The 20,408-nt window shown below is 35.5% G+C and overlaps 1 long non-coding RNA gene across 2 annotated transcripts; it reads right to left on the reverse strand.

The window, feature by feature from the left end:
* Positions 1-3,497: 3,497 nt before the first annotated feature.
* LOC148781520 (uncharacterized) lies at positions 3,498-6,295 on the reverse strand. 2 transcript variants are annotated; one of them, XR_016056931.1, is made up of 2 exons: positions 5,541-6,295; positions 3,498-3,796 (listed from the first exon to the last, which is right to left on the reverse strand). It is a non-coding gene; the product is annotated as an uncharacterized LOC148781520 (long non-coding RNA). The 2 variants fall into 2 exon arrangements; XR_016056930.1 differs by having other exon boundaries at positions 5,513-6,104.
* Between the last annotated feature and the right edge of the window lie 14,113 nt (positions 6,296-20,408).

Below are 20,408 nucleotides of genomic sequence, written 5' to 3' on the forward strand. Positions count from 1 at the left end.
TTACTAACTCAACCTTTCCCTCTCTTCATTAGTTCTTTCTCTTTATCAGGCATTGCGTCAACCTTTCTCTCTCTTCATCAAGCGCTTCGTTCATGGAAACTCAACCTATCTTCTCTATCCCACTTTGAGTCTCTCTTCTCTATCCCTCTTCGAGCCTCCTTTCTCGGCACTCTCTCTACAACCGAATCCTGCGGGCAAATTATAATGATATTACTAAATATTTTTTTAAATTATAATGATTACTTGTTTTGAAAAAATTGATTTTTTGGGATTAGGGTTTAGATACAGATAAAAAAGTGATAAATTAATTACACATTGACCTCTTCCAATATCTCAATCTAATTTTTTAAATACTTTACCTTTTCACAATTTTTTTTTTTTTAAATACACCACCATTTACTAATTAAAATACAAATTAACTATAGGTAATGGTTGTGACTAAAATAGTTCACTCAATGTTTATGACCAATATTAATTCACGCTATTAAGTTATTATTCTTTGAGGCATGACACAGTATGGTCATGTTATTTATTCCTATGCATTTCGATATTAAATAAGAATGTCTATAAAGAGACCATTTATCTTTGATGAATGGAGGTCATAATCATTCTCAAATATTAAATGTTAAATTGGATGGTTTGAGGTGAGTCTGATTTTTTTTTTTTGAAATTTTGTATTTATTCAATGACAATAATACAACCATCCATTTTAAAATTTAAAAGACAAGAATGATTGTGCGTACAAAAGATAAATGGTCTATTTACAGACTATTCCATATTAAATCACGTCTAGTAACAGAACAAATTTAAAGTATAATATAGACAATTCCATATTAAGCCGTGTCAAGTAAAAACAATGTATTTCCCAAATTGCATCTAAATATTATCAAAACCGTAATAATCCATTCACATGTAATATATTCCGCAATAATATATTTCACATACAATATATTTTCAAATATCCATATTTCACATACAATATATTTTCAAATATCCAAACGATCCCTTAAAGAAAAGAGAGACTAAGATATTGAAGATGATATATATTAGAGAGAGTATGTAGAGATAAAATTAAGGGGAAATATCTTCGTACATCTTATTTTTAGTTTTTATATCTCAATATACCAAAAGATTCAAAATATATATCCTAACCCCTTGCCTAACTTTACTCACTTTTATTTTTTATCTTTAAGCCTATCAAATATAAAAAAGACATGCTCATTCTAAACCCTTCATTTCTTTACGTGATATATTCTCCCCAAATTTATCTCTCTAACGTTCATCATCTTTGTCTCTCTAACAGGAGAAAGAGAGTGAGAAAATAGGTAGCGAGCGATATTTAAGGGAAAATCACGTGAAGAGAGAGAAATGATCGTGTTTAGAAATAATATGTATTTATTATATTTGTTTGGGGCAAAAAATAAGTTCAAAGTGGATAAAGTTGACCTTGGGTCCATTAAGATCTAAAACTTTAAAACGAGAGATATAGAGATATTTTCCCTAAAATTAATAGAAAGATAAACAATGAGACAAATTACCATCTTTAGGGAGAGAAAAGAGGCGGTAAAGAGGAGTATGTGAGAGGATAGGTAGAGAAAATTAGTGAGAGAGATATTAAAGATGTTCATCTTAGGTAAACATATAGGGTTATTTCAAATTTAAAGATATCTGCCTCTAGGACTCCTATGTATGTTAGAAATAGAGATTGTATACTACAAGATTAGTCATCATCAAAGCCTTTTTCTCAACTATTTACGGTCCACCATATATATTGTAAGACTATTTACCTTTATTATAGGGATGACTATTTATCTTTATTATTAAAGGGATGTAGATTTCCAATTGGATGGCATGGAATGTGCCATAAAGTTCAAGAAATATTTTTGTGAACTTTTATTTTAGTCAAATACATAATCACAATCGTCCAATTTGAAATCTGAACCACAACAATGATTGTAACCTCCTTCTATTAAAAATAAATGGTTTATTTGAATAAAATTCTTATTAAATATAATAAATCATATAAAGTAATACGCATGTCATGATTTAATCGTATCTCCAAGGCAATAAAAGAAGGACAAGGTTTCTATGCGGCCAGCCCGCATATTGTAGAAATGAGAGCTTGGCAATAAATTTAATTTTTAGATATAATTTGATCCGAATATTTAAAGAATATATAATCTTTAACATGGAGATCACGTCTATGAAAAAAAATAAGAAGTTAAAATTAGAAATAATTATTATATTAAAAAAACATTTGGACTGTTAGTAACATTTGTTTTTAGATGGACTACCTATTTTCATCCATCTTTAAGATGCATGCTTTATACCTCTAGACCGCATATTGTAGAAATGCGGTCCAGCCCGAATGAAACAATTTTCCATAAAAGAATATTGATCTTTATATTTCTCATATTTCTAAGAAGTTTTGGTGTGGAGGGTTTTATTTTATGTGAGATTTTATAGGAAGGTGAATGCGTAACTCTTTTCAAATCAGTTCTACGTATATATATATATATAGATCTCTTCCCTTTCTTTAGGGGCATGTTTGATAACTGGAAGTTAAATTATGAATTGTAAATTGGAAGTTCCTATTTGTTGGGAAGAAATAAGTTTTTCGTGGATATATATAGATCTATTCCCTTTTTTTAGGGGCATGTTTGATAACTGAAAATTAAATAATGAATTGTAAATTGAAAGTTCCTCTTTGTTGGGAAGAAATAAATTATTACAAGAAGTTCTCAATTTCTGTGTTTGATAATCTATTGGAATGTTAAAGAAGTTACGGGCTTTTGTGTTTGATAACCTCCTTGAATGTTAAGTAAGTTCTAAGTACCTGATAAGGTGCTGAAAGGTTAGGAAGTTATGGCTATACGTGTTGGATTAAGTAAGTTATAAGGTTAGGAAGTTATGGCTATAGAGTTTTATTGATGAGTGAGAAAAGCGCCCTAGAGAAAGATATATATTTGTATAACAATTGCAGCAAATGTTGCATGATAAACTTCATTGCACCTCAAAACTGAAGCAATCTCTAGACAATGTCAAGCACAAGCTCAATTAAATATTGTGTACCAAATCACTAGTTTTCTAATTCATTGTCTTAAAATAAAAATCAATATATATTCTTGACTATTGTGTGTATACAATTTGCTGAGTACTTTTACAATTATGAAGTGGAATATGTATTTAAAACTCATAAGTAGATAGTCAATGCCTTTCTTCTTAAACCGAATACAAATTCTCTCTCTCTCTATGTCTCTGTCTCTATTTCTCACACACACACGCATGCACACCATATCTTTCGACGGTCGTGGTAAATATGGATTTGGTTTCATGTATTCTATTAGACTGGGCTATAATAGTTTGAGCACAATATACAAACACACATGCACAATTCATGCATCCATACGCAAGCAGTAAGAAAGCATTCCATTCAACAATAACATGTAATAGCTTAAATACAACTTGGACATACTTTTACCACTCATGCATCAATATCCCAACCTAAAAAATATATCTCATTAAACAATAAAATAACATTGTTGTCTGTCCCACAATGTTCCCAACATTAAAGAAAAAAGATTTAGACAACAATTATAACTTTAATGAAAGCAAAGACTAGATGCTTAGGAAGACAATCTTGAGAAGCCGAGATGCCTTGATGGAGACATCGAGGCCTATTTCTTTCTCCCTCCACATAGCTTCAATCCGAAGCATCCGTGCAAGATATCTTCTCCAATTCGTTGAAGTATACAGGCAAAGATTTGCTTTTGTACTTTGTCACAAAAGTAAACTCCTGTAAAGAGAACAAACGTATGTATTGAATTTGTGTGAACATTGTACCTAAACTTGTAAAACTACAAAAAAATATACTATATATTACAAAAACAATGGATTTATTATATTCTATATAATCATCTAACACTACACATCCATTGTATACATCATTATAGGCTATCCTCCAATATACTTTATACAGTCACCGAATTTTACCATTCCTTACATCACCACTCATCCATCTCAAAAGAGAAACGTGGGAGAGATTCATGAATTGTGAAGACCTAGGGGTTTTATCCCAAATAGAACTAGGTGAGAGAATTTTGAGTAACTAAGAGCTTTGATCTAAGAATTTTGAGTAACTAAGAGCAATTAAGAGGAAGTGCCCTTATATTAGAAATGTATAATCAACATAGCTAAATACAAATGTATGGATATCAATAAGCAATCAAGAGTATGGGGAGCATGTTCATTATGCTCTCTTGGGACATCTACTTGCTGATCCCAATCAAACCACTGAGAACCAACTACCCTGGTTTACTTTCTACCAATAGGCTTGAACCAAGACCTAGCTCATGCCCTTTATAATTCCAGTTTGTTGGTCCCCCACCTCCTGGACAGACCAGATTAACTTTTAACTAATCAGTTAAGGGAACCCCAACTATCAGCTTAGAGACAACCAATATGCATACGGTTCCATCACTGAGGCTAACATTTACAAGAAAAAGAATGGTTCCATCTTTGAGACAAACCTTCTTCCATTTCTTAAAAGGGTGTTACTAGCTCTGTTAGTCAGTCCTTTGGGGATATGGGTTTTCTCAATCTCCAATAAATTGTGTTTTAAGGAACACAATTTACTCTAAATCTATCATTCGTATGCAATACTTGGAAGGCACCCAATCAATATAAAAAGCCCATTGACTAGTTAACCAAGTGATGATTTGATACCATTTTCAGAATTACTTCCGGTTGACTAAAAATATTGATCCTAGAAAGATATACAAATATGTATGGCCATTACCTTGATGACATCTAAACATCTTGTTCCCTTTTCTCTTTCAATCAAATTCATGCTTTTATCCAAAAATGTTGAACCCATTACACTAAAAAAAACAAAAACCATTTAGATTTTATCAATTTCAAGAAGAGTCTAAGGAAATGCAGCCACATTAAAATGATAATATGTATATATGATGAGAGCTAGCATCAATAAAAGATATAATAGTATTATCTGTGGATTAGCTTCCATATGTAAAGCTTGAATTTTTTTTATTTTTTTTTTTGAGAAATAGGATAACATTGGAGATCTAACTTGATTAAAAATATTTTCTTATTTTATGAGCTTGGATTAAACGTATTATTGTTTCACTCTGCTTAGGACCAGTTCATCGGATCCATGATAATAGTTCGACATCAATAAAACTCACAAAAAGCTATATATTACAGCATTAAAAGTCCCGAGAGAGAAGATAATAAGATAAATAAATAAATATAACAGTTAGAATCCATCATTAAACTTAGACGGGCCAATGATAATAAATTTTCAAGTACATGCACTTGTAAAAGCACATGAATTTTCATGGAGATGAAAGAGGAAAGTCTAACCTAAAAACATTTTAAACAGCAACAAACGTTAAAATGACAAATAATCGCAATACCAATTGAAACCAAAAATTCCCCCTGCAATTAAATAAGACATAAAACCCATATGAGAACCAAACGATATGTTACTTACAAAAATAAGGAAACCACAAAGAACTTGCCTTCCTCTTATTTGTTTTATATTTTCTTCCTTGCCTGCTTTTTCTTCTCAGAGGAGAGAGGCACTACAGTGGGGTAGTGAAGTAAGGGACAACAAGTTAGAGACAGAGAGAGAGAGAGAGGGTTAGAGAGATAGAGATGGGGTTAGAGAGAGGACATAGAGAGACAACAGGTTAAAGGGAGAGAGAGAGCTGCGAAATGGTATGCGGCTATGGTGCTCAGGGAGAAGAAACGGCTAGGGTTTTAGAAAGGGGCTTTTTTCATGGAGGTGTCTTGACCTTCTTTATTGGGATGAAGTTCCCCTCTAATCTTCCCTTTCTAACTTCCGTCGATTTGGACCGAACTTTCTTTATGCTTAAGAGGGCCAAGTTCTACAGCAATAGGAAGTTCCCGTATTAAACTTACCAACTTTTATCAAGCACAAAAATGCTACACAGGTAAGTTCCTGTTTCTGAGAAGCAACTTCCTGTTATCAAACACGCCCTATCGGTATGTTTAGTTCATTAAAAATGGTGTCTAGGTAAGAGATCTATTTCCATAGAAATGGCCTGTAAATGTCACTTGGATGCCCGCCTAGGGGGGATACATATTATTGTTCAAATGGTGTTTACGTTTTAAGTATTTTTTTCGTGGCAATGCCAATTCCATTGTATTGATACCAAAATAGGTAGAATTAGCATTTTTAGGAGATCAAAAGGGATGGACCCTAAAAACTTACGGTAAGTTATATTTTATAGAGTGGGTAGAGATCTACCCAAAAAAAGGACATCAAACCTTAGAGCAGTAATAATTATAATAATTAATTTATAAGAATAATAAATAAATAACTACAAATATAATGTATACTATTAATATATATTTGTATTATATTATATATTAATGTAATTTGTATTATATATAAAGGTGCAGTTGGCATACGGATGCATTTGTAACTATAGAGGTAACGTGCGCCTTCAAATTTTATCATGGTATATAATTTTGATGTAAAACGTTATTAGGATTATCTCAAAATCTATTTTTATACCTAATTATAAAATTTTAAATTTCAAAATTGGTTAAAATCAAGTAGATCTATAAACATATTAAAATATTGAAAATGGACGGTGTAGATAATATGTCGTAAAATGCACTATTTCTGTTACGTAAAATCTTTTTATTTTTCATGGTCGCACATCTCGATGTCGAGATGATCAATCAAAAGGGTTTTTCATCATTAAAACTACCTTTTACCGATGGATTTTTGAGGTGCATCGGTAGCTATACATTATAAGGTTGCAACCTTGTATAAATTTTTTCCTATATATAATATATATTTATTATTTAGTATATATAATATTTATTATAATATAATATATGATATTAATATTACATAGTATAATAAATATATATCTTGTTATATATTATATATTTGCATTAAATGTCATTTCGTTTCTCTTTTAGAGGGACCCAAAACATTTGTTCAATACAACTTACCCCAAAAATTTTAAGTCCATCATTTCCAAAAATTTATGAATTCCACTTATTTCGGTGGAATTAAATATTTCCATTTGCTTATCTTAAAAGGTGAAAAAATAAATTCCCGTGGAAATGTGAATCCCTCCATCAAAGTGTATACGAACATGATTTTTGGCACCTTTTCTTGAAAATTGAGTCCCATAAATCTAAATCCAGAGAACCAAATGGGCCCTTAGAGAATGAAAGATGGATGAGCAAGTTAGATTTTGAGGTTTTGGAAGTGATTGGAAATACCGAAAACAAAGGGAATTAACATATAAAAAATGTACGTAAAAATGGAGCTCCAAAGTGAATGGTATTACAGAAAATGGGAGGTTCCACATGGAATCCCCCTTTCTTTTTTGGGTTATGTATGATATTTTCCCAAAAAAGTTTTAGGCTTTTATTGTATGAGCTAAATGGAAAAGAAAAAGTATACAAAGAGGCCAAGTACTTTTAATACAATGAAATAATTATCACTCTCGTCCATCGATTTTAAATCGGGTGGTTGCAAGTGTGTTATTGATTAGACTTAAAGCTCAAAAAAAAAAATCTCCAACTTTGTCACATGCCCCAAAGCCATCCAATTTGGCATCTAATGACTAGGAGAGACTATGACCTTCTTGTAACAATGATAAGAATAGTCTCAGCCTAGTAAAAAAATCTACAAAAAGATAACCTAAATGGAGCTATAAATAATGGCATTATCAATAACTAACACGGCCACCTGGTGATTTGGGTTAGATCACCAATTCAATTCAAGGTGAGGGGGCTAAAAATGACGAGAGAAAAGAAACATCATAAACTTGTAAAGGTGCGCTTATGAAATGTCAAAATCTTTGAATAAATATTTCAATAAAACTAATTCAAACAAGGAAAAAGTTTATTTTAATGCCCAGATATCCTCAAATTGATCGTTTCAACATCAAGATGCATGGACATGAGAAAAAAAATAGATTTTAGGTTTTGGAAATAGTGCATATGATGTATTTTTGGACAATTGATTTTCAAGATTTTATAGGTCTGCTTGATCGACACTATTTTTTAAGCTTGAAATTTTATTATTAGAGATGAAAATATATTTGAAGACCATCACAAAGATTTTCAGTATTGAAACCACATTTTTCGATACTATTTTAAGGTGTGCTTTACTTTGACTGTTTAGAGCCTCGCCTTTATACAAACCGTTGTTGGATTTTGTGCTCTAACCCACAATAGAAAATCCCATATTAGGTGGGATTAATATTGATATTAATAAGTTTCATAAAAGAAATAGAAATCCAAAGACATTAGGACTCTTGGATATATCTTTAGGTTTTAGAGATCGCAGTCACCCTATTTTAAATCTGGCAAATTCTATAGTTTTTTTAACCTTAGGACCACATTATCCTAGTAGATCTAATTTAATTATCCCAAAACTACCGAAATCCTATCACAATTAGAAATAGAGATAAAAAGCTTTCCAACGGTTCAAGAATCGCCTAAATGGAACCTACAGATAAAAAGATATAACAAATGACAATTTAGTCCCTGTGAGAACTAACTGTTCGGCCGTAGGCTGGGCTATAACAAGATCGATAGGCCCAAACGTAGGATGATGATGCGGTTAACGCATTTGATGATGCAGTAAACACGTTTTCTTTAATTAGATAAGGCTAAAACTTCAAAATAAATCTAAAAAATTTCCAAAAAAACTCCAAAAAATTTAGAAAAAAACGCCAATTGAATCTTATAAATACTCCCTCTCCCTATAACCCAAAAGGAGAGAGAAAAAGAGACAAAAAAAACATAGAAATTCTCGAAATTAGGAAAATTACCCAAAAATACTAAAAATAGGAAAAACTCTTAAATTTTTTTTAAAAATTTAGAAAAAATCCCAAAAAATTAGAGAAAATCTCAAAATCCATATTCAATCTCTGAAGATCACAAAACCCTTAGAGAACTAAGGAAATTCTCCTCCATACATTGAGAAAGGCTGACAGCTTTATAAAAATATCTAGATTGAAAGCCCTAGAGCATATAGAAACCCTAACATCTTGAAGTCCTAACCACCAAGACTGAGAAAACTTAGACCTAGAGTACAAATGCCATAGATCAAAACTAGAATTAGGGCACAACAACCCTAGATATAACCCTTTGCACCAAAGATCTGCTGGTCAACATTCGAATCAAAGAGGCAAATAGGACTGGTTCTGATACAGACGAGCAGGTTTGGTATTATTTATTCCTGTCTCTTTCTTCTTTTTTTTACTGTTTTGCTTCTTTTATTTATTTTTTATCTGTTAACTTGTCTTAAAAATCGTATTTTATTGCTCTGGATCATGCTAGCTCTACCACAGATCTGAGAGTAGATCTTCTCGTTTCCAGGCAAATCTGACCTCGATCTGTCCCAATTTCTCTACCACTTTATTTACATATTTTTAATTAGTTGAAGGTGTTAAAATTTGAAAGATCTTCATCAGAAGATCTATCAGATTTTCATCGTAAACAGTTTGGCGCCCACCGTGGGGCTATTTCGAGCTTGATCCAAGCTTTAAATATGATATTTATTCACTGTTATGCACTATTTTCAGTCACAAAAGGTCCCAAAAGTCGGCTGTGACCAGAATCTAGGGTTTCGATGCTCTGAAACCCTGCTTTTTCTGAGCAACACTCCATGTGTCGCCCAAATTCAAAGGTCTCAGAAATCTCTGGAACTTTGTAAATCTGTTCTAGGTACTCTTTTGTTGCAGCACAAAAAATTTCAGATTAAAATAAAAATTTTAAAAATACAAAAAAAATATTTTCTATTTTACTTTATTTTAATTTATTTCATCATAAAATTTTTTATTTCCTGCTTCTTCCTAGTTTAAAGTAGCATTATTTCATCAAGATTAATAAGATAAAAGTATAAAAAATATATAAATAAAAAGTAATAATATTTTGGGCGACACCAGCTGTGTCACCGACCCTGCAAGGGTGACACCACCTGTGTTGCCCAACTGCAAGTGTCCTAAAAATATTATGGGACTCCACATGAGCATTCCATGGACTTTTGGCTCCTTGTTGATCAAATTTTTACCTAAAATAATTTTTTTTTCTTTAAAAAAAATATTTTGCTTCAAATATATCTGTTTTGTTTTTGCCTTTTTTATTTTATTTTATTTTGACTAAAATCATTTGTTCTCTATTTTCACCATGCTAGTTTAACTGTGTTTCATCAAAATTAAAAAGATAAAAAAAATAAAAAATACATTAGGGTTGTTTACCCCTCCAAACCTAGACTCACTCTTGGTTCGAGCCGAGACTCGTGCACCATCTGGTATAGATCTCAGTCTACGTTCTAGCATAGGTCTAAGCTTAAGAGTTGTCTAGGTTCCAGTCTAGTCTTAGCCTAGGTCTTAGCTAAGGTTTTTGCCCCTAGTGTCAGGCTAGGTTTGCCCTAAGTCGTCGAGTTTAAATCTTACCTAAGTCTAGATTTTAGAACCCAACCAAAAGCAATCACCATGTCAGTCACTCAAGGCGACTATGATGATTGCTTCACAACCAACTCTAAGCTTAACCTGCCCAAATTTAGGGACCAGTATGCTACAATCCCTTGGAGTTATCGACAGGCCTCAGGACAATCCATTATCAAACGCCCAAGTCTTCAATTAGAGGTAGAATCCCAAGCATCCAATCAATCCTGAGATCTGTGTGGCCTGAAAAGCCGGCTCTGCCAGTCTGACTAGGCGTCATCCTACAGGGGATTTTAGACAACCAAAGTAAAAGTCGAGTGAGGGAAAAAATTCATGCATCATCTAAAGCCAAATCTCATAACTCGAATCAAGATAACTTTGAGGTGCAACGATCTCAAAACTAAGACCCACATAGGTCTAGGGGATCTAACCCAACCTCGAGCCACTATAGTACAGCTCATGATATCTTGAATACTGTACGAAGTAGAGGTGTCGACTCAAACAGACCCTTAGGAGAGATAGGCGTCCAAGCTGCCATCAAAAGTTTGGTTGACCTAGGTTACACTGTTCATGCCCCAGCTTACGGGTCGATCCCAAACCAAGTTAGTGGTATAGGCCAACCCTTAGCACAACCGAGTCACCCGATTCTTCAATCGTCCCTCTGGTTCATCCGGTCCAACAAATCGTACAATTTTTGCAACCGGTGGTGACACCTATGGGTCAGTATGCCCCTCAGGCACCAATGCATCAAACCTCCTCAGTGACTGCATCTCAACAATCTCAGGCCCATGCAGGCTAACATATACCCCAAGTTTCAACTTATCAGTCTACGCTTGGGAACCCACTAACCAATGGGCCTACTGCAATGCCAACTACTCAATAAGAAGGCACCTTAAAAGTAATGCAATATATGCTTGTAAGAATTGACATGCATGAAATTCTGCCCCCAAAGGCCTATGTTCATGAGACCCTTAGAGGCATGGAAGACCTTCTCCTGGGATTTGTCTTCCCAGAATTTAGAAACAAGATCAATGGGAAGAGCGATCTAAATACTCATGTCAACGCGTACCTTATATCCGTTCGAGCTTTACGAGACAGGCCTAACCAACTGAAGGCCATCTTTTTACAAACATTAACCGGTGAGGCCTTGAACTGACATCATAGAACAATGTCTGCTCGACCACACATCACTCCAAACAAAATGTTCAACTTATTCGTCTCTCACTACCACGAGTCAACACCAAGACCTCTCTCCATAAGTGAACTCAGTGCAACAAAACAAAACCCAGGAGAATCCTTCGAGGATGTCATTGGTCGATTATGTGAGGCGACAATGCGGGTCATAAAATGTCTACTTACATACCCAGCCAAGAACTCCATAATCTTAGAGAATGCTACTCTCAAGAACAGGACCTTCTTCAACCAAGGTCTTATCCCCCACTCTTTCGACTCTATGATCGAGCAGGTGGCGTGACATAAAAGGCTCAAAGGGACACCCCTCAGCACCATGCTCGACAACAAGCCGATAACAGCTCCCCAAGGTAAGAACAAAAACAAGGGGAATGCTTTCGATCAGGTTAATGAAATCATCGTTAACGGATCGGCCCAAAGTTTAGTTGCTCAACACAACAATCAGAATCAAAATCGAAGGGATTAGCCTAGAGCCAACGCTCAAAATAATAACCAAATGCGAGAAGATAATTTCACCCCTTTCAAAAACCCATTAGGAAAAGTATTGGAATTACTCTTGGCTAAGAATATGGTTTATCTCTTACCACCATATGAACCACCATTTCAAGTCATGAATAAGAGCAGGTGGCACAAATGGCATCAAAACCATGCTCATGATACTCAAAACTGCATATATTTGAAACAGGTGATTCAAGGGTTAATCAATAAGGGGCACATCACTGTCGCACACCTAGAAATCAACCTGTCGAAGAGCTTAATCAAAAGATGGGTATCTTCACAAATCCTTTCCCTAAAAATATGGTCACAATGACCGAAAAGCCAGGAGCTCAAGACAACTTGAAAGAGAACGTTGTCATTCACATGATTGAGTGTGGAGACGAAGAAGAGGATCCCAGTAAGTTCATATTGGCTTGTGGTCATCACTTTCAAGAACCCGAAGAAGATCTTTTGAGCCTCCTAAGAGGAAGCTCTTTATCTCCAAACCTCAATAACTTTCCCAAATGGGACTGATATGACGAAGATGACACATTAGAAATTGATATGGTCCGGACCAATGAAAATGCGTCATCCTCTAAACAAGGGGCCAACACCCCAAAGTCTCTGATTACTGTTGCTAGGGCTGACCCTATCGAGCTTCAGGCTGACGAAGTCGACTCCTTAACCCGAAGAGGCCGAGTGTTCAAACCCATTCAATTGATGGCTGATACTCTCGATGAAAAAATGGGAAATACCTAAAAAACCAAACAACCAGTGGGGGTCGTAGATCACGAGCCAAACAAAGAAATTCAAGGATCTGAAACCACCTATTATCTAACGGCTCATCTTGGGAAGATCTAGGCTCAAATCTCCATCTTGGAGCTACTCGCCAATTCACCAGCACATAGAGCCTAGATCGAGAACGTCCTTGCCAAGACAACATCTCGAGCAACACACAGCCGGATGAGTTGTGCAGAATGATCGACCAGCTAATGGCACCAACACCAATTATGTTCACAGACGATGACATTCCAACCAGCTTCAACCGAGTTCACATGCAACCTCTGCACATCACCGTCTTCATGCAAGGATATGAGATACGAAGAGTGCTTGTTGATATTGGGGTATCCTTAAACATATGCCCTATGAAAACAATGAAGCAGATAGGCAAAAGTCCGGATGACTTCGAGCCATGTCAACTAACTATCGCTGCATACGATGGAACTAAAAGACAAGTTGAATGCATACTGCCTCTCACACTCAAGATCGGCCTTACTGTTCAAGTGATAAAGTTTTATTTCTTGGACATAAAACCTTATTTCAACATGCTGTTAGAAAGACTGCGACTGCATGAAAGCCTCGTGATCGCCTCTACACTTCATCAATGCCTCAAATTTCCAACTAGAAACGGCGCTGCAAAGGTATGTGCTGAACCCCCTGCGTTTCTCAATCCTAGTATACATAACGGGAAGCTAGCTGTAGGAGTCAAGCTCGGAGAAATCCCACTGGCTTCCTTCGAGTAAGCCGATTGTGCCACCTTACGTCTAGAGGTCGGCGACCCTGTTCCTCAAATTTTGTAAACTTCTGCATCGATGGATGACATTATCCAATGTCAACATTAATACAGTCTTGGGTCCCTCGAAGCTTAGCACATGCTCTTCTCCCAAGGCTTCCAACCAGGTCAAGGCTTGGGGAGTTAAGGCCAAGGCGTAACAGATGCAATTTCTGAATCATTCGAAGCCAAAACTGAAAATGGAGATTGAAGAGGTCTCGGGTGTTCTCTCACCATATTGCAAAGCCGGATGAAGCCTTCAAGCTATCGGGAGGCATTCAAAGCCTCGATCCTCTCGATGCTCGTCCTTCAAAACGGCCTAAGGTGATCCATGAATCTCCAATGGGGAATAACTCTTCTTTCACATCTCAGCATACACAAGAATTGGGAATTGAAGACCTTTTTGCTGACCTAAATTTGAAAGTATGCACAATCGACTCTAACACAACCAGGCGTGCTCATCCACCGATTCAAATCCAGGAACAAAATTGGTCGATCACTCCCCTATCTCGAGAATCGTTGGAAGCATAGCAGTGGCAACTCCAAGTCCTAGTGCCAAAAAATAGATAGGCGCTAAGTGGCCATCTAACCACCCTGCGCGTCCAGTTCCCAACATTTCTCTCGCGAGTCCCATAAGGGACATCTCTTTTGTTATTTCAAAAACCGTTGAAAAATCAAAATATGATAATAATGAAAAATAATTTTAAAAAATAGCGAACACTCAAGATATAGCCCGATAACAGTGCATAATACCTAAGATGACAAATTGGATGACCAAGACGAAGATTAAGAGAGCCAAGAGTCTGAAGAAATCCCTCAACGTGAGGAACTCACTTCTCGTGTTTAGCAATTCAAGAGATTTGATGGTGATCCAATAGCTATCATCGAAGAGACGATCGACATAAACCTAAGAACTAAGAAGACCCTAGGTTAACCAAGATTGGAGCCTCCCTATCTCCTAAGGAGCGGGCAAATATGATTTCCTTATTAAGGAATTTCGCGATGTCTTCATCTGGTCATACAATGATATACCAGGGTTAGATCCCACATTGGTGCAACATCACCTAATATTCAAAGAAGGGGCCAAGACTATAAGACATAACTCCGACGTCAGAAGACCCAACTTGAACTCAAAATTAAAGAAGAAATCGACAAGCTGCTCCAGGCGTTACCCCCGTCGATTACTCAAAATGGTTGGCTAACATAGTGGCCGTACCCAAGAAAGACGTTAGGATCCGAGTGTGTGTTGACTACAGGGACCTCAATAAGGCATGCCTAAAGGACAATTTTCCATTACCAAACATAGATGCATTGGTCGACAACACTACGGGGCACGAGATGCTATCATTCATGGACGGCTTCTCATGTTACAACCAAATCTTCATGACAGAAGAAGAACGGACCAAGACTTCGTTTATAACACAATGGGGAACTTACTGTTACAAAGTCATGCCCTTCACCCTAAAAAATGCAGGGGCAACTTATCAGTGGGTAATGATTAGCATCTTCCATGACTTAATGCACACCATCATAGAAGACTATGTCGACAAGTCGAAGACCAGGCCTGATCATCTCACCAACCTGAGAACCATTTTCAAAAGGCTCCGAAAACATCAACTCAAATTTAATTCGTAAAAATGTGCATTTGGGGTTGAATTCAATAAATTACTAGGCCTTATAGTAAGCAAAGAGGCATTGAGGTGGACTCGTTCAAAATACGAGCCATCAATGAAATGCCATCTCCTCTGAACATTAGAGAAATCATGGGCTGCAAGGTCGCATACAAGCTATAAGGCATTTCATCTCACAACTCACAGATAAATGCGGACCATTTAATAGACTACTCAAGAAAGATACCCCATTCATATGGCATTTGATCAAATCAATGAGTACCTCATTAAACCTCTCATCCTTAGCCCTACATGTCAGTGAGAGACAAGACCATGGGGGCAATGTTAAGAAAATACTATGACCAAGGAAAAGAACGAATGATATACTACATCAGCAAGACTATGGTGGACTATGAGACAAGATACACGTATGTGGAAAAGCATTGCTTGATGCTTGTGTGGGCCATGCAGAAGTTAAGACACTATGTCTTATATCATTCGGTCAAGCTCATCTAAAAAATAGACCCACTCAAGTGCCTATTGGAGAGACCAGTCCTGAACAGACATTTGACAAAGTGGAGAATGCTATTGAGTGAGTTTGAGATCGAATATGTTACTAAAAAATCGATCAAAGTACAAGTCATTGCTGAACACACACTGCCAAATAACACTCTTGGCAACACCGATCTCCCTGATGAGCACCTCTTCATACTTGAGGAATCAATTTGAGAGCTATACTTCAATAGTGTAAGGAATGAATATGGGTCAGGTATAGGAGTTATACTATGCTCACTCGATAAGTTTTTAATGCTAACAACCATCAGATTGAATTTCCCATGCACCAATAACGTTGCTGGATATGAAGCCTTGATAGCAGGGCTCGAGAATTCCATGGGAATGAAAATCCAATAAATACAAGTGATTGGTGACTCCTTACTCGTCATAAACCAAGTTCAAGGGATTTGAAAGGTGAAAGAAGAAAAGCTCAAGCCCTACCAAGAAAAGGTGGAAAAGATGATCCCATATTTCAAGAAAATCACATTTCAGCATGTAATTAGGGAAAATAATCGGTTCGTCGGTGCCCTTGCTACCCTTGCTTCAATGGTTGATATTCATCCAGAAATCAAACTCGTGCGACGTTAAAGAGTCGAGATAGGAAAAATGTCAAACTCGTGCAACGTAAAAGAGTCGAGACAGGGACCGTCCAGCCCCGTATGACGTGAAAGGTCGGTGTATCCAGGGCACAACCACCATGTTCAATGGAAAAACGTCAAACTCGTGCGATGTAAAAGAGTCGAGACAAGTATCATCTAGCCCTGTTTGACATAAAAGGTCAGGTGTATCCGGGGAACAACTACCGTGTTTCACAAGAAAAACGTCAAACTCGTGCAATGTAAAAGATCCGAGGCAGGTACCGTTTGTCCCCATATGACATGAAAGGTCGGGTATATCCAGGGCACAACCACCCTGTTCGATGGAAAAACGTCAAACTCGTACAGTGCAAAAGAGCCGAGGTAGGTACCGTCTAGCCCTGTATGACGCAAAAAGGCCGGGTGTATCCAGGGCACAACCAGCCTGTTCGATGGATTCCGTCTATCCATGTATTGACATAAAAGGGTCGGGTGTATGGTCCATCACTGCATGACGCTAAACTGCTTAGAGGGCTCTATAGTTGCAGGAGTTAAAACTGTTAACCAACATTGTTTTTCGAAATATCTTTCTCTATTCAAAATTTTCACTATATGTCTTGTGTTTTTCAAAAACTTTTATTTCTTTGTTAAAATCGTAATCTGTCATTGCTCTGGGTTCTATTTCAAATCTCCCCCTACTTTCAAAAAATCTAAAAAAGTCTTAAAAAAACGAAGGAGTTTGGACACCCATATATGATGATTACCGCGTTGCTGCGATTATTGCATTGTTGCCTCATCTCTCATTTCGGATTTGGCCATGGAAAGCTTTTTCCTATAAACAACCTTAGGAAACCCTAAGGAGATCAAAGAAAATGCTAGGGTTAAAAATTCAAACTACAAAAACCCCCTGAAGTTAAGTGGCATGACTAGAAATTCAACTCGAGTTTCAAGCTTGTGTAACTCACCGACATCTCACATCAAAAACCCTAGGAGGAAATGGCTTGTGAGCGCAATGGATTGGAAGAATAGTTGGTGTGCCCCCTAACCACCTGACTTCAGGAAGAAATTTAAAATGTCTGCTTTATCTTTGACGTTCACCTGCCCCTCGAAGGACAGAGAACACCAAAGTATCTACTTTTTTGCCACTCACCTGTTCCTTGAAGGACATGGAGTGCCAAAGAGGGGCAATTGTAGACACCTCACTTTAAATCTGACAAATTTTCTAGTTTTCTAAACCCTTATGTCACACCCCAAGAATTTACAATACTGATATTCCTGAGATGTGACAGTCAAAACATATATACATCTCTTGATATGACAAATTTACAGTGGCGAATTCTTACAAAGTAACAAAAGAAAGCTTAGGCACAATTACAATATCTTCCAAAGTTGCCCTTGACGAGTACTCAAAATGAAACCGCAGTTATCCTGAAAAATGTTTACCATAGTTTGATGAGTTTGACTACTCAGTAAGTGATCATCATAATCCTAAAAAAATAATCATGATTGAAAGATATAAACGAACTTTCAAAATGGAGGTCAATTTAAAAACAATGCGAGCACAAGCATTTTCAGAAATGCACAATTGAACATAATCCAAATGATTGAAATGCATATAACATTTTAACGACAGTGCATAATTCAAAGATCCCACAAAATTACCCTACTGGCGTCCCAAGTAGGTCACCTATATACCCCATCAGCGTCTTGATGGGTCCACTCAATCCCTATCGGCGTCCCAAATAGATCCACTTAATCCCTGCAGGTCCACTTATACCTCACCGGCGTACCGGATGAGTCCATTTAATCCCTACCGACGTCTCGGATAGGTCCACTTATACCTCACCGGCGAACCGGATGAGTCCACTTGCATACTTAAAGTATTTCTAAATCTCTTTAAACATTCGAAAGCAGCAATATCATGTACTCAACATATCACTGAAATCATTATTATGAATTTCACTGAAGCCATTAATAACAGTCACTTTCAATAACATTTCAAAAATAACCAATCAAATATTTTGGGCTCAAATTTAGAAAGGTAGCAGTTTGTAAAGACATTCTAGCATAATTGCCACTTTAATATGTATAGAAAAACTCTTATAGAAATTCAAGAATACGAAATTATCACAATTTATGGGATATCAATTCACAAATAAACATTTCACAACAATGCTATAATCAATTGCAAAAATATCAATTTTTAAATAATAAGGCAGTCATTTGCACATGAATTTTACAATGTCTAAATATAAAAAAGGCAGTAGAAAGAAATCTCACAATTTTAGTAAAAGCGGAATTATCACATTTATTTCTAATAATTTTACAGTATTTAAAATTTTCTAACAATCAACAAGAAAAATAAATAAATTTATTTCTAAGAATTTATAGCATTTAAAATTTCTAACATAGATAAAATATCATAATTTTTATTAAAAATATTATTTTTCAAGATAATGAGGTCGCGTGCGCATAAAATTTATTGCGCCTAAAATTCATGATAATAAGTAGAAATAATTATTTCATTTTATTTTTAAAAAGAATGGATTATTTTTCGAGACAATGAGGTCACTCACACACAAAGCTTATAAAATAAAGATCCTGGATGGAAATATCACTATTTATTAAAAACAGACTATTTTTCAGAAAAATGATGTCACTTACCTAAAATATTTGAAAAGGAGCTTCCGATAAAAATTCGACTAGAGAGAGGAGCTCACTATGTTTGTAAGAGGGAAACCGAAAAAACCTCTGAAAGACCCCATGACCATGAAATTTTTGTGAGATGTAAGGGGCTAATCATGGAAGCATGAGTCCTCCAGCAAAAGATGAGGAATTAAAAGAGGGTAAACATCAAGAGAGAGAGAGACTATATGCTAAAAAAAACGAGAGAGAAAAACAGCTATGCAGCAGGCTGTTTGGGACGTCATCAGTACACTTTTTTTTTTTTTTTTCCTCTAAAGCATTTTAAAAGGGAATAGTGGGGTTAAAACAAAACGATTGATAAGGTAACACCTCATGGTACATACGTCCTTGACTCATGAATTAGGAAGATGGCATACATATTTAACATACATGTCATAATGGAAGTGTCAAGGAACCAACACAAGTGAATGTTAACCTGCCACATCATAGGGCAATAATAAAAGAGAAGGCCCAAATAACGCGTCAAATAAAAAGAATAAAAAAGAAAGGGTGATCCCCTAGGGCCATGCTGTATAAAAAACTCCCAATTGGAAATGTAAGTTATTGTTTGGAAACACTTTAAGAAAAGCTAATACTCCTGTCATTTGGCATCCTCAAGAAAGAATGAAGTTATCAGCTATTGAATATTGGAAAGTCATAGCTGATACGAAGGGAACAAGTACAACTATCTAGACACTCAAAAGTTACCGACCTATCATCCTCTCATAATGCCATCTTATTAACTTGTGAAAAGGGAAAATTTAGGGAGTTCCTATGGTTTATTCATAATATAATGAACTATCATCCAAAAATTATATTAGTATTTTGTATTTTTATTATCATTGCTATTATTATTATTATTATTATTATTATTATTATTATTATTATTATTATTATTATTATTATTATTGTTATTATTATTATTATTGTTATTATTATTATTATTATTACTATTATTACTATTATTATTATTATTATTATCATTACTAATATATAATTATTATTTTATTTATTTATTTTGTATTTATTTATGTTAACACCATTAATATTATTATTATTTTTTTTATTTTTTTTTCCAAAAGTTTTAGGTCGTCACACCTTAGGACCATATTATCCTAGTAGACCTAATTTAATTACCTCAAAACGATCCAAATCCTATCCCAAATTGAAGTAGAGCCCAAGAGCTTTCTAACGGTCCAAGAATCATCTGAATCGGCCCTACGAATAAAAAAAATGTAACACATGACAATTTAGTCACTATGAGACCCAACTGTCGAGCCACATGCCAGGTTAT

This window comes from Amborella trichopoda, chromosome 6, assembly GCF_054954075.1.
Source record: "Amborella trichopoda isolate Santa Cruz 75 chromosome 6, AtrichopodaSantaCruz75HAP2 v2.0, whole genome shotgun sequence".
NCBI classification, from domain to species: domain Eukaryota; kingdom Viridiplantae; phylum Streptophyta; class Magnoliopsida; order Amborellales; family Amborellaceae; genus Amborella; species Amborella trichopoda.